Source organism: Centrocercus urophasianus, unplaced genomic scaffold (genome assembly GCF_019232065.1).
Source record: "Centrocercus urophasianus isolate 14NV4802_14NV808 unplaced genomic scaffold, USGS_Curo_1.0 seq_722, whole genome shotgun sequence".
In the NCBI taxonomy this organism is placed as follows: Eukaryota; Metazoa; Chordata; class Aves; order Galliformes; family Phasianidae; genus Centrocercus; species Centrocercus urophasianus.
Window position 1 is genome coordinate 13,636 of NW_024885336.1, and position 14,160 is coordinate 27,795.

A 14,160-nucleotide genomic window follows, 5' to 3' on the forward strand; every position below is an offset into this window, starting at 1 on the left:
CCGCCCCGCTCCGCCCCGCTCCGCCCCGCTCCGCCCCGCTCCGTGCGGGCCTCTTCCTGGGAAGAGGAAGGTGTGGGAGTCCTGGGTGGGACGCAGAATGTCAGCATCAGCGGCAGGATCGGCTGCTTCCTCCTCTGCTCCTGACGCCATGCGCTGGTTTCCTTTGAGGAAGCACCCCAGAAGCCAGAGCCCATTGTCACACCTGTGGGTTCCACAGACCGCGCAGACGTGGGGTAAGTTGAGGTTGGATATCAGGACAAACTTCTGTACAGTAAGGGTTGTTAAGCACCGCAATGCCCAGGGAGGGGGTTGAGTCACCATCCCTGACTGTGTTTAAAAACCATTTGTTGTGGTGCTCAGGGCCGTGATTTGGAGGAGGGCTGTCAGTTGGGGTAGTGTGGTCAGGTCGTGGTTGGACTCGGTGATCTTTAAGGTCACTATTCCAACCCGTGTGATTCTCCAACAGGGCCACCAGAATTGGTGCCCAGGACCACGTCCCGATGGGTTTGGAGATCTCCAAGAGGAGACACTGCAGCCTCTCTGGGTCCCTGTGCCAGTGCTGCAGTGCTTACAGTGCAGGAGTGCTCCTGATGTTTGGTGGCAATGTCTGCTCCTGGCACTGGGCTCCACGGGATGCAGCCTGGCTCCGTCAGGCACTCAGGAAGGCCATGAAGAGCATTGTTGAGTTGATCTCCCTCCACGAGTCAACTTTTATTTTTGCCCCAGCACTGGGAATGGCTGCTCTGGTGGTTTGTTAGAGGGAAGCGTAGCTGCTTGCATTGCTCTGCTGCAGAATTGCCCTAAAAATCGTGGGGCAGTGGAAACAGAAGTGCCCTTCATGTCCTGAAATGCAGCTGCTCTGGTGGTGTGGGTCCTGGCAGCTTTGTGTGCACAGATGGAGGCCTGGGGCTGCTGAGAACTCGCTGTGTAAGGGACTGGAGGTGGCACAAGAGCAGAGGGCACTTTGATTCTTGTGCAAGCAGCCTGACCAGCTTCCATTTGTTTCTTGTAGGCACGGATGAAGATGCCATCATGGAGACCTTGACCAAACTCAATGTTTGCCAACATCAGCAAGTTCTGATCACCTACAAGAGCCCTTTTAGCAGGGTAGGTGGTCTGCAGAGATGTGTGAACGTGGTTGTGTCACTTGGTGAAAAGCGAAAAATGACCTAACGACCATAAGAGAAAGGTCAGCAGAGACTTTGCCTGAGCAAAGTTGTTTGGTTCCTGTTCAGTTCAGAGCAGTTGTTGATGCAAGGATTGGAGCCTGAAGAGAAGCGAACAGCTCAGTTCCTTCTGTCCTCAAAGGCCGTGCCTTCTGCCAACTCCGTTCTCCTTTTTTGGCCTTCTAGGATTTGATTGATGACTTGAGTTAGAGCTGAAGGGAATTTTGAGGGGGTGATCATTGAGATGATGACTCCCACCACCATGTATGGCATGCACAAACTAAGGAGGGCTGTGAAGGTTTGGAAATCTTCCTTTCGCATTGCTCAAGTTCTGGCCAAGGGCTTGCTGCTTTGTTATGTACGTCTTCTTTATTATGAATTCTTAAGGAAACATGGTTGTATGTCAAGAGCAGTTGCTGGTATCTTAAATCTTGCCTTGGCAGTTCCCTATGGAGCAGGAACAGGTGAAGGCTGCCTGAGTGAAATTCTGGCTTCTCGCACCAATGAAGAAGTTGGTTGCATTAAGGAGAACTACAAGCTTTCTAAGCAGTGTGAAAGGCCTTGTCCTGCTGTCTGACAGTCAGTGTGTGTGTGTGCAGGCAGATGTGAAGAGGAAGGAGTGTGGGGAACTTCTAGGTGTGACAGACTGGCCATCCCAGGTGTTACTGTTTGTCCAGGGAGAATCTAGACTAGAATTTCACCAGCAGCTGAATTGGTGTAAATAAAACGGGGAGGAGCATTCTGTCTGTCAGTAGGACATGTGGCTCTCTTGCCAGTTTCTTGCTGTCTGTGCTTCTTAATTGGAGGCTGCAGCACTGATGATGATGGCTGGAGTGCTGCAGTGATGCTGAGAGCTCTGGGCCCAGCTCTGCCCGTAGCAGGTTATGGCTGGCAAATGCTGTGGGCAGCACCCAGGTGGTGGCCCTGCTCCTAACGGACGCTGTGTGTGTGTTCTTGCTAGAATCTGGCTGCTCCCTTGAGGATGGCATCGTATCTGACACATCTTCCATGTTTCAAAGGGTCCTCGTGTCCCTCACGATGGTGAGCCAAGCCAAGGGGAGAAGGGGGTGAACCTTCAGAGCTGTGGGCACAGTTCTGCACTCAGTGGTGAGGAGTCCAGGCTGGCTTTTTCTCACCCTGGGTGTCCCATGGCTGCTCCTCAAACCCAGCTTCTGCAGGGAGGACACTCTGACTCTGGATGTGCACGAGTGCTGTGGGCTCTTCTTTAAACACCCCAGTAAAGTGGGCTGCTCCTCATTTTTAGAGGGAAGCCCAAAGCGCACCTGAGCTCTGTTTCACTGTGTTTGTGAGCTAGTCTTCCCTTTGAAGGACTCCATTGTCCATCTTCAGCAGCTGATCCTGAATGAGGAATTCCCAGGAGTTGCTTCCTGGATGCTCTGGTAACTGAGTCTTCTATCCTTGTGTCTTTGCAGGGAAACAGAGATGAAGGAATGTACGTGGCTGTGCTCAGCAGGATGCTCAGGTGTGTAGTAATGTGATTCCCAGTCTAATCTGTGTGATGCAAGGTGAAGAGAAGCCAACCTGTGAAATGGGAATGATGGCTCTAGTCTTGTTTGCAAGTCTCTAATGAGAGTCTCCAGACAGGCTGGTTACTTGGCAGGGGCAGTGACATTTTGGTTGTGGGTTGCTAGAATCTGGCTGCTCCCTGGAGGATGGCATCTGACACATCTTCCATGTTTCAAAGGGTCCTCGTGTCCCTGGTGTTCAGCAGATGTGAACTCTTCTGAGGCAGCAGGTGTCCTGGAGAGAGCCCCATTGCATCCATTCCATTCGGGCCATTTTATTCCCTCTTGAGACTGAAAGGGGCTTTAGAAACCTAAGTACCCACATGGAAAGCAGAGATCATGAGGTGTGACTGCCATTGGGGCAGGGGGGAGAGGAGCTAAGGAACTTGATTGGCAGCACAAAGCAGCAGGTCTTGAAAATGGTAAAAGCTGTGGTAGGCAATTATCAAGTCTGTTAGCAATGAAAATGAACTCTTTCTGTGGGACAATCCTGGTTTAGCTGACAGTGCTGCAGGAATGATAGGATGCTCATGCAGTACATGGGGAGCTTGTTGTTACAAAGCGGTCCTTTGAATCTCTCTGACTTTCTGCCATGCATTCTTCCCCCTGGTTTTTGATGGTAATGAGGCACTGCTGACAAGGACATAACAGACAGCGTTAAATCTGAGATGTCAGGAGACTTGGAAGGTGCTTTGCTGGCTGTGGGTGAGCGCCCTGCTTTTAAACGTTGTCTGCAAAGCAGTGAAATGATGAGAGGTGCTGTGTCTGCCCTCGAGCGGCTGTTACGTGCTTTCAGGAGGCAGTCGTGGTTTGTCTTTGTGGGCACAAAGCCAGGTTGGGTGGGACTTGGAGTGCCCTGGTGTAGAGGGGGGTGTCCCTGAGATGGCAGGGGGTTGGAACTTGATGATTTTAGGGGTCCCCTCCAACCCAAACCACTCTGATTCTGTGCTTTACAGACGAAATCAGGTGAGAAAGCTTTGTGCTCTATGGTACAGTGTGCTTGGCCAAAAGGAGCTTTGGCAGCAGAGGTTTGCTGTCAGGAGGCACGAAAGCCTTCATGCAAATCCTGCTGTGTGCAGGCACAGAGACATCAGCTCACAGCACATCACTGACTGCATGCCTGCACTGCAGCTGCTGTTTGTTAACCTGGAGTTGCATCTTGGCAGAAGAAACAGCTGCACCAAGGAAGTGCTGCAGCGGTGTGGAAAACCTCCTGCTTCTACTGGCCTTAATTCTCTTGTTAATTCCCTTAATTCTCTTGTTCTTGTCTCTCCTTACAGTACAGTGCGTGCGAAACGAGCCTGCGTGCTTTGCTAAAGGCTGTGTAAACCCACGAAGGTAAACAGATTGTGGAGTAAGATTGCTTGCTTCTTTCTTGCATTTTCGTGCTTGAGTCAGCCAGCAGCATCATGGCAATCATGAGATGGAAGCTGCAGCCACTCAGGAAACTGGCTGTTCCAGGAAAGCTCAGGCTTTTCTGCACATCAGGGTAACAGCCATACTCAGGAGCAAGCTGCTGCTCATGGATTGCTCCATGAATGCAAAAATGCTGTAATGAAGAGCAGCTCCTGCACAGGACTGGGCCCTGAGACCTTTGTGTCTGCAGGTGATTCTCCAGCAGTTCTGTGTCGGCTGCACGTGGCTGCTTTGCTTCCCAGGGCCTGGGAGCAGCCGACAGCACTGTGATCAGAGCGATGGTGTCCCGCTCCGAAATGGATCTGCTGGATATCAGAAGGGAATTCCTGACCACGCAGGAGTCTCTCTACTCCTTCATGAAGGTAAACTTGTTGATGTTGGGCACAAACAGTGAGATTTTCTGAGTGCCTTTAAGGACTGATCCCCCGTTGACACCTGTTGGGTATTTTAGAGCAGATGGGATGAAGCAGACCTTAAAAAAAAAAAAACGTACTGACAGTGTTCCTGAATATTCCTAAATTGTCTAGGATACAAACGCAAAAAGAAATCTGTCTTAAGAAGAATTTTACTTTAATAGAACTTAGAAATTATTCATATTCCTTTTTTTTTCTCTTCTCAGTAACTCTGTTTGCTCTGAACTTCTCTCCTCTTCTTTTTTTTGCACTCTTCTCCCTCTTTTCTCTGCACCATTCCTTCATTTCTTCCTCCATCTGTACTTTCCTCTTTTGCTGTTCCCTCTGTTCTCCCTGCCCTCTCTTTTTTATCTCTTGTCCTTTTTAGATCTGCTCTTCTCACCTGTATTTTCTGTTCTGTCCTCTTTCTTTTCCCCTCTCATTCATCACTTTTCTGTTCTTCCCCCTTAGAAGCTCCTCTCTTCCCTTTTTTCTTTGTTCTACTCTGTCTTTTCTCTCCTCTCCTTCTCTCCTCTCCTCTCTGTGGCAAGAGGACTCTGAGCTCCCTTGCTGGTGTGGCAAGAGAGGCGCAGGCTCCCTTGCTGGTGCAGAAGGAGGAACGAAAGACTTTTATTGTAGTGCTTACAACCTTTAATACCCACACATCAACAACTGGTTACATGTAGGAACCAGGCACCTCGTGTGTTTACATCTCAAGTTACTGCTGAGCTTTTTTACTCATTAGCAAAACAGCGACTTTCTTTATCCCTTCTTTATTAATAGATAAAGAAGCACGGTTCAGAAACAATCCTAAAAGGAGCTAAACTAAAAGTAATACACTGAACAAAGGGTGGGTTCTTTAGAGTACAAACAATAGTCCATGTAAACCAACCCCAACAATTCCAACTTATGATTCCTCGGTGACACAATTGACAAAGTGTGAGAGTCCAAACCAGATGAGGCCTCAGCAGGGCAGAGCAGAGGGGGAGGATCACCTCCCTCCACTGTAGTTAACAAAATACACAAGTTAGAGATGTAGTCAATGAAATACGTAAAGCGGGGGCTGTCAAGGTCACCAGGCGTAACCAGGCGTAATCTGTGTGGGCCCCTTGCGTGGTCAGCGAATACGTGAAAGGGGGGCTGTAACAGTCATCAGCCTCTGCGGGGGCTCCTTGACTCATAAGAAAACCATGATGAGACATGGCAAGACAAGACACGCCACACGTCTATTGGGCACAGATAACCGTAACACGGGTGATTGGTAGCACTGTGATATAAGGGACAACTATAAGAAGAGTGTGTTGCTTGCAGTAAGTGCCATTTGCCGCTCACCACATTGGTGTCATAAAAGCGTGTGATTTGGCCGGGGCTGTCTGAGCACTTCACGACGGGACATTATTCGGAGGTTGCCGAAGCAAAGGCAACACTCCACCTGCTGGCCACGCTCTTTTTAATGCACGCCAGGATGCCATTGGCCCTCTTGGCCACAAGGGCACACTGCTGGCTCATGGCCGACCTGTCGTCCACCAGGACACCCAGGTCCGTCTCCGCAGAGCTCCCCTCCAGCAGCTCATCCCCCAACCTGTACTGGTGCATGCAATTATTCCTCCCCAGATGCAAGACTCTACACTTGCTGTTGTTAAACCTCATCCGTTTTTTTTTTTTTTTTTCACATACTGTAGTTTATTCTTTGAGGCTCTCAGTCCCTGTTTCCCTAGAAAATTTAGCAGCTCGTTCGTAGCCTTTTTAACCTCTGCTTTTTCTGGTCCTGACAGCAAGAGATCATCTACATATTGTAGGAGTGACACTTCCTCTGGTGCCTGAAAGCATTCTAATATTTGCTCCAAAACAGATTTGGTGATTCTGCAAACCCCTGAGGCAGAACCATCCACTCATACTGTTGTTTTCACCCTCTCAGGATCTTCCCACTCAAAAGCAAATATATCTCTGCTCTCCAGATCCAGGAGACAAAACCAAAAGACGTCTTTTAGCTCTATAACACATTTATCTTCATTTGGGACTTTATTCATCAAGGTACATGGGTTTGGAACCGCTGGATGTCGTTTTTGTACTATTTCATTAATTCTTCTCAAGCCTTGGACCAATCGATAGGAGCCATGAGGTTTCCTTACTGGCAGAATGGGGAATGGAAGGGCGACACGCGCGGTTCCAACAACCCATCTTTCAGCAATCCTTGTATCACAGGTTCAAGCTCGGTACGTCCCTCAAAAGGAACTGGATATTGCTTCTGTCTTATGGTCTCATATTTTTCCTGCAACTTTATTTTTAAAGGGGCTGTTTTCAGCCCCCTCCCCTCCTTTGCCCACACCACAGGATTTCTTTCTCATCTGCCTCAGTTAACACATTCCTTGGTACTGTCCTTCCCTCCTGGCGGGTTGTTATTTGCATTCCCAGTTTCATCATAAGATCTCTCCCCAGCAAATTAGTCCCTGCCTCAGATACATGCAGTAACTGCCCTGTTATTGTCCTATTCCCTACTTTTCAAAAAGTGGCACTATCATCCCAGTCCTGTTATCTACCCCCGTTATCCTTAGAGTCTCATCTGTTAATTTGAGTCCTGACACTTTATGAGCTAGCAGTGATCGAGCTGCCCCAGTATCGACTAAAAATACAATCTCCTCCCCTTCAGGTCCCGGTTTCACATTTACCAAGGGCTCCTGCTGGGACCAACTTTTCAGAACCCCTGACACCCTATTCTGAATTTAAAGCAGCTTGTAGCTTCTCCTCTCTCTCCACTCTGGGCAGTTTTTCTTTACGTGTCCTAGCTTACCACACTTGGAACACCTCCTTTCACTGTTCTCTGATTGAACTCTGGATCGATATCCTCAGAATTTTCCTCCTCTCTGCCACCCTCCAGGACCCGACCTCTCTTCAGTTCTCCTTTCCCTATTATCCAATCTTTGTTTTGCTACACGATCCACTGTGGAAACCATCAACTTAGCCTTCTGTTTTTCTTCCCCATTTTCCCTTCTGGCATATATCTTCTGAGCCTCTTGTAAGAGCTCCTCCAGGGGCCTCGTATTCCATCCTATCTTCTGAAGTGTTCTCTGTATGTCTGGACATGCCTTAGTTATAAAATTCACCTTAAGGAGCCCTTGGGCTACAGGATCCTCAGGATTCATTCCTGAGTATTTTCTCATCCTGTCTCTAAGCCTTTCTAGAAAATCACTAGGGGATCCATCCTTATTCTGCTGAACCTCAAATGCCTTAGTGAGATTCTGGTTCTGAGGTTCTGCCTCCTTAATTCCAGCCATTATTATATCTCGCAAGTCCTTCATGTTCTGCCAATGTTGTGCATTATTGCAGTCCCAGTTAGGGTCTTCCACTGGATATTTTTGCTGTGCCGGCACCATCCCAAGGCATCCAGGGGGATTATTCTTTTCCCATTCTCGCATAGCAGCTCGTCTGATCGTAACCCTTTCCTTCCTTTTCACAAGGGAGTTGCTGCCGTTGGCTGCTGTTGGCAGCCGGCTCTCCCCTCAGACGGCGCCGGTCCCACAGCCGCTGCGCGCCGGAGCTCCGGGCAGCACCGAGACGGAACCGTGGCACGGCGGGAGCAGTGCTGAGCACAGCGGCGCCGGAGCTGGGAGGGACGGAGAACGGCACCGGGCTGGGGAAGGAAGCCTGTGCGTGGGGTGAGGGGCTGGGAGCGGGGCTGAGATGTGGAGGGAGACAGGATGGGGTGTGGGGAAGTGGGATAAATATGGGACGGGCTGTGGATGTGGGATCAGTTTGGGGCTCCGGGGAGCTCTGGGAGAGATACAGGGGGCTGACGGGGAAATAGAGGGGGGCGAGGAAGCTGTGGGGAGCTGGGGAGGGCTGCGGGGGGGGCAGGGGGCTACAGAAGGCTGTTGGGGTATGGGGGGGCACATGGGGCTGAAGTGGGCTGTGGTAGGGGATTGGGTATATGGGACTCCAGGGGTGGGTCTGGGGGGATTTGAGGCAATAGAGGGCCGTGAGGAGGTTAGGGGGGACACGGTGCTATAGGGAGCATTGGAGGGGGTTTGTGGAGGGGCTCCAGGGGCTGGGGAGGATATTAGAGAATGTGGTTGTATAGATGTCTGTAGGGGGCAAATAGGTGGGCTAGAAGGGGATATGGGGCTAGAGGGGGCAATAGGTGTGATATGGAGAAGCAGGTGCAATAGGGGTCTGTGGAGGGGTACAGGTGGGACATAGGGAGATATGAGGTTATAAAAGGCTGTAGGGGAGCTACAGGAGGCTTACATAGGTTCTAGTAAAGTATAGGGTAATATGGGGCTATGACGGGGCTATAGGGTAATATGGGGAGAGGAGGCATAGGTAAAGGCCCAGATATAGAAATGATAAGGGGGATAAAGGGGGCCAACGGGTGGATATAAAGTAACTTCAGGGGGCTGAAAGAAAAAGTAATAAAATAAAAAGTAAGAAAAGATAAAAAGTCAAAAAAAGAAAAAACAACCAAGAAACAAACAAGCAACAACAACAACAAAAATGGGGAGGGTTGTAAGGAAAATAGAAAGAAAGAGGAAAGAAAGAGAATAAAAAGTGAAAAGCAATGCATGTAAATGTAGAGAAAGCAAGTAGGAAAGCTAACCATAGCACAGCAAAGCAAGGCAAGGGAAAGAATGAAACAGTGCAACCTTGCAGGAATGGAGGAATGGGGAAGAGCTGAGCCCTGGCTTGCCACAGGAGCTGCGCGGAAGGAGAAGAAGCTGGGCCCAAAGGTGAGAGGGGTTTGGTCCTTTGGGCTGTGGGCTTGAAGCCAAGCTGAGAAGCCGTGCCAAGAGGAGGTGTGGGCAGCTGCAGGCCACCTTGCCGTCTCCCCAAGAGATGCAGGCTGTGGGCCGGCAGCGGGCAGGAGTGCTGGCCAGAAGCAAGCATCTCTTGGAGGAAGGCAAAGTGCAGAGGAGGTTGAAGGGGAGCTACCGGGCACGGCCTCGCTCAGCAAGGGGAGGAAAGCCTGAAGGGCACGAGAAGGGAAGAGAGAAGGGCAGGCAGGCGGCGTGAAGCTTGAGCAGAGCTGAGAGGCACCGGGCAGAACAGCAAGCAGAGGAGGCAAGTGTTGGGATTTGGTGTGAGTAGCAGCAAAAGCCAAGAGCATGAAGAAGGAGGAAGTGAGGAGAAGGTAAGTGAAGGGCAGGCGAGGTAATGGTAGAGGGAAGGGGAGGGGCAAGGGAGGTGAGGGCAAGGGAGAAAAGAGGGGGTGGGAGAAGAGGAGAGGGGAGGGGGGTTGAGGGGAGGGTTAAAGGAAAATCTATGATTAAAATCAGAAAAAAAGAGAAAAAAAAACAAAGCAGAGAAAAAAAAAAGGAATAGATAATAAAAATAAGAAAAAAAAGATGAAAAGAAGAGAAAACAGAAAAAAATGAAAAAAAGCAAAAAAAAATTAAAAAGTAGAAAAGAAAAAAAGAGAGAAGAAAATAGGTATTTAATGGAAAAGGGAAAAAAGAAAAATCAAAAAGAAAAAAATAAAAGGAGAAAAAAAAGGAGGAGATAGAAAAGAGAGAAAAGGACTAAAAGAAGAAAAGAGAAGAAAGGCAAAGAGAATAGGAGAAAAAAGCCAAGTAAAAAGTGAAGAATAAGAGCTAAGAAAAGAATGGGTGGCAAGAAATGTGGAGAGAGCAATGCACAGCATTGCAAAGGAAAGCAAGGCAAGAGTAGTAGCAAAAGGCGGAGAATGCAGAAGAATTCCGTGAAGAGCAGGAGAGGTAAGTTGGGCATAAGGCAAGGGGAAGGGGAGGGGAAAGGAGAAAAGGGGGGGAAGGGGAGGAGAGGGGAGAAGGAGGAGGCAGAAAATGAGAGGCAGGGGTGAGGGGAGGGGAGAGTGGGTGGGGTGGGGAGGGTTGAAGGGGAAATGGCACTAAAAAACCGGCTTCTGATTCGGCATTAAAAGAGCAAAGTGAATCTCTTGGTTTGCACCAAACAGCACAAACAACACTGCAGTGATTTTCTTTCTGCTCTGACAGCATCTCTGTGTCTTTAATGTCCCTTTAATGTCCCTTCCCAGCCTGGCCGTTCCAGCACTCCACATGACAGTCAGTGGCCTCCTGCTGCTCTGCATGGCTGGGAATCCTCCCCCAGCACGGCAGCGAGCCCAGGGGCAGTGGCCCTGGTGGCGGAACAGCCGTGAGCTGCCAATGCTCAGCCTGATGCCGTGAGCTCACAATGCTCAGCCTGGTGCCGTGAGCTCACAATGCTCAGCCCACACCCCAGGCGTTCTGTGCCGGCCGGCGGCACTCACTTGGCTGCAGCGCTGGTGGTGGCAGCATGGCACGAGTGTGGGGGGCCACGGCCCCCGCCCGCCTTGCTCTCCTCCTCCTACTGGTGGCCACGTGTTCCCAGGAGACTGGTGCTGCTCCGTGGCGAGCACCAGCAGGTGGGTGGGCAGAGATGGGGCCGAAATCGAGCGACGGTGAGGGCGAGAGGTCCGGGCTCTTGTCCCCTTCTGCCCCGGGGCCGCCTGCCGTGGGGCTGTTGGGGTGGGGGGATGGGCGGCACTGCAGGAGCCGGGCGAGGGCGTGAGGAAGCGATGCTCTGCAGGCCGTGCCGGGCCGTGGCTCTGTGCTGGCTGAGCGGCTCTTCGCCCGGGGTATCCTGGGGGAGCTCAGCAGATGTGTGCTGGGAAAAGCGGGAGCGTTTCTGCTGTGGCTTCCTGCTGCTCCCCGCAGGCAAATCCCAGCTCCAACAGAGCCTGCCAGCCGGAGCCCAGGCCAACAAACAGGCATCGTTTCCTCCAGTGCTTTAGTGTGAGATACAGCAGGGATTTCCCAGTACGAAAGCCCTGACGGGCTGTGTGCCCTTCCGTGCGGTCCCAGCAGCGCATTGCACGTGGCCTGCAGAGAGCATTTGGAAAGCTGCCGAGAGCCAGACTCCAGGTTGCCCTGGCCGCTCTGCAGCCTTGGCGATCACAGCCTGGGTCTCCCGTCCCGTTACCTGGCCCCTCCCAGTCACTAGGGGAAAAGGAGACCTCGACATGCAATGGGGACGAGTCTCACCTGTTCTTGATTCTAGATGACGCTGATGCTCCTTATCCAGAGGATTGGGTGGACACTGCTTTTGTGCCTCAGGGGAACCCCAGAGGTAAGTTGTGTCTGTTTCCTTGAAGGCAGAAAAATTAGTGCTGTCGTAGTTTATTCAGGTACTTAAGAACTCCAAAGGTCTTTCAAGTCTCTTTGTGCCTTAAAGGCCCTGTTCTGTACGCAGAACAGTCCTGAGTATTTCTTTACTTGGAGAACTTCCCATTTCAGTGGGAAAGCAGCCCTGGCCGCTCTTTGGAGGAGAGAACCTCTACATTTGCCGTTTGGACCATGTCTTTCCCCGACCTGCCGCCAGTCCTTGCAGGTCACTGCAGAAAGACCAGGCCCCAAGGTGCAGTGGAAGCTGTCCTCACCTGTGTCTGATCACATTTGTGCCTGCAGGTCTTCTCAGTGAATTAGCAGAGCGGAGTCCTGTTGCTGAGCCTGGGCTGGATGCCAGAGGTGAGCCACCAGCCTTCATCTCACGTTCTCTGCTCGTATGTGGTTGTGGCAGTTGAGGCAGGGTTCAGCTTTTCACTGCCCGGTGATTTCTACTCCCTGTTTGTTGGGTGCTGCGAGCTCCCAGTGTCCTGTTGGCTTCGTCTCTGTACAACACAGATCTCTCCAGTAAGAAAACCCAGATATTCTTCCATGCTGTCTCTGAGGATTGTTTCACACAACCTGGAGAGAGTATCCGGAAAGCTGCTGAGTGCCAGGCAGCTCCCTCCTGGCCCTCCTGCAGCTTGCATAACTCTGCTACGCAGCTGCGTAGATGGCAGTGTGTGATGGAAAGTTCTCCTCAGCCTTTGGGTGCAGAAGTGCCTGCAGGGAAGGCTGGGCAAAAATCCTTGGCTGCCTCCTGTGCTGTAGCCCCACAGGCGTCCCAAGGGCGGCTGTTGTCTTTATCAACTTCACCAAAAAGACCATTCGGTTCAATCCTTTGTCTGAAATGTTTTTTCGTGGTTTCTGTTAAGGTCCTGAGGTATGGAAAGAGACATCGAGAACTGGAAAATATCCGCAGAGGCTCTCCCATGTCCTGAAGAAAATCATGAAGGAGAAGGCAGCACACGGTGGGTGTCTCTCTGTTCACTGAAACACTGGGGAAGCGGAGTTTCTAGATAGATACATGGAGAAACTGTAACGTGCACAGCAGGAAAGGATGGATCAGAGCCCTCTGATCTGAACTGGCTGGTGGCATCATCTTGCAACTTGCCAGAATCGCACAAGAAGCCTGCCTGCAACCTGCTGGTCTCCCAGCAGGACAGGTCTTGCTGTCTGTGCTCGCAAACTGGGAAGTGTGCAGCACTTCAGTTTGTCTCACAGAATGGCATGCAGTTTGGAGCAGGAATGGGGTGCACCACAAAAAGCCCAGGCTTTGTTCCTAAACTCTACTGATGTGTCTAGAGAACTGGTGCCTCCTGCAGATACCATCTTTCTGATGAGAAACAGTTACTTACAGCCTGGCTCTCTTACCTCCTTTCTAAAGAGGCAGACGGAGAGCCTGAGCACAGGGATGCATTTCAGGCAGGCAGCCGTCGTACAGCGCACGTCCCTCCGGGAGAAACAGAGGCCAAGCACACGACTGGCGCTCCAGGTAAAGCCCCTCCTAGAGCTCCGTGGCCGTGGTCAGAGGTTGCTGCCCTCCCATCACCCCCAGTTCCCAGGGATTTAGGAACTTTGGCCAGGGGAACCACATTCAGCAGATGAGGAGAGGAAATAGGACCCTCCAACGTACCTCCTTCCCACAGTCCCTGCATTCCAGAGCTTGCTGTGCCTCCCTTGAGGCGCCTGGTACACCAGCAGCCCGCAGCGGGATCCCTCCTGCAAACTGAGCTCCAGAGGGACGCACTGACTCCCTAGAGGGAGCCTCCCCGTCCTGCCTCCTCTTTGCCTGCACCATGCTGAGACTTTGCCTTTCTCTCATTCTTCACAGTGCTGTTAAAGCCCCAGGAAGCCCTGTACAAATGGATCCGTGGTTTTTTTCAGAAGAATCCAGGTGAGCAACAATCAGGCCGGAGTTCATAAAGGGGAGAAAACTCGGAGCCTGCAAGTTGTGCCCACGCAGGGTGAAAGGCAAAAAGGGAGAGGCAGGTTCAGGTGCCTGTAGAGATGGCCTGACTCTGCCTCCGAGTGGGTTCCCAGTGGGAGGGGGGAGCTCAGGGCTTGTTCTTGTCCATGTCACTCATAGCACAATTGGTTAAAGAGATCCACACGCTCTCCTTCTGCTCTAAGGAGTTTTCTTTAGTCAGACAACGTGCCCCAAGCGGTCACGGTGTGCCTGCAGCAGCACTGCCCAGCCTCACGAGGCGAGGGTGGGCGAGTGCAAAAGAAATCTTAGAGCATGATGGAGAAGAAGGAGCAAATCCATGGCCCAGGAACATTTGGATGGTGGCAGAGCCAGAGTGTAAACAAAGCTGAGAGGCAGAACAGAGGCTCCAGAGTGCGTTGATGTGCAGTGCCTTTGGCAACTCCCTTAGCTTCCCCTGAAATCAGGGAAAGCATTGCAGCCTGAGGATTTTCACTTGTTCCAGGAGGCCAGCAAAATGAGAAGAGCATTTTGTGGCCGTGTCAGAGCTGCTGCGAGATTGTCGGTATGGCACGAGACACAGCAACGACCACTTTATTCCTGCAGGTGTGGATGACG

General features: G+C 51.2%; 1 long non-coding RNA gene and 1 pseudogene across 1 annotated transcript; both read left to right on the forward strand.

Annotated features, from left to right (window-relative positions):
* The first annotated feature begins 76 nt into the window (after positions 1-76).
* Positions 77-8,087, forward strand: LOC122170584 (annotated as a pseudogene).
* A 934-nt stretch (positions 8,088-9,021) lies between these two features.
* On the forward strand, positions 9,022-13,512 carry LOC122170585. The gene is made up of 6 exons (XR_006171800.1): positions 9,022-9,224; positions 11,512-11,580; positions 11,919-11,978; positions 12,491-12,586; positions 13,003-13,110; positions 13,450-13,512. It is a non-coding gene; the product is annotated as an uncharacterized LOC122170585 (long non-coding RNA).
* Positions 13,513-14,160: the final 648 nt, after the last annotated feature.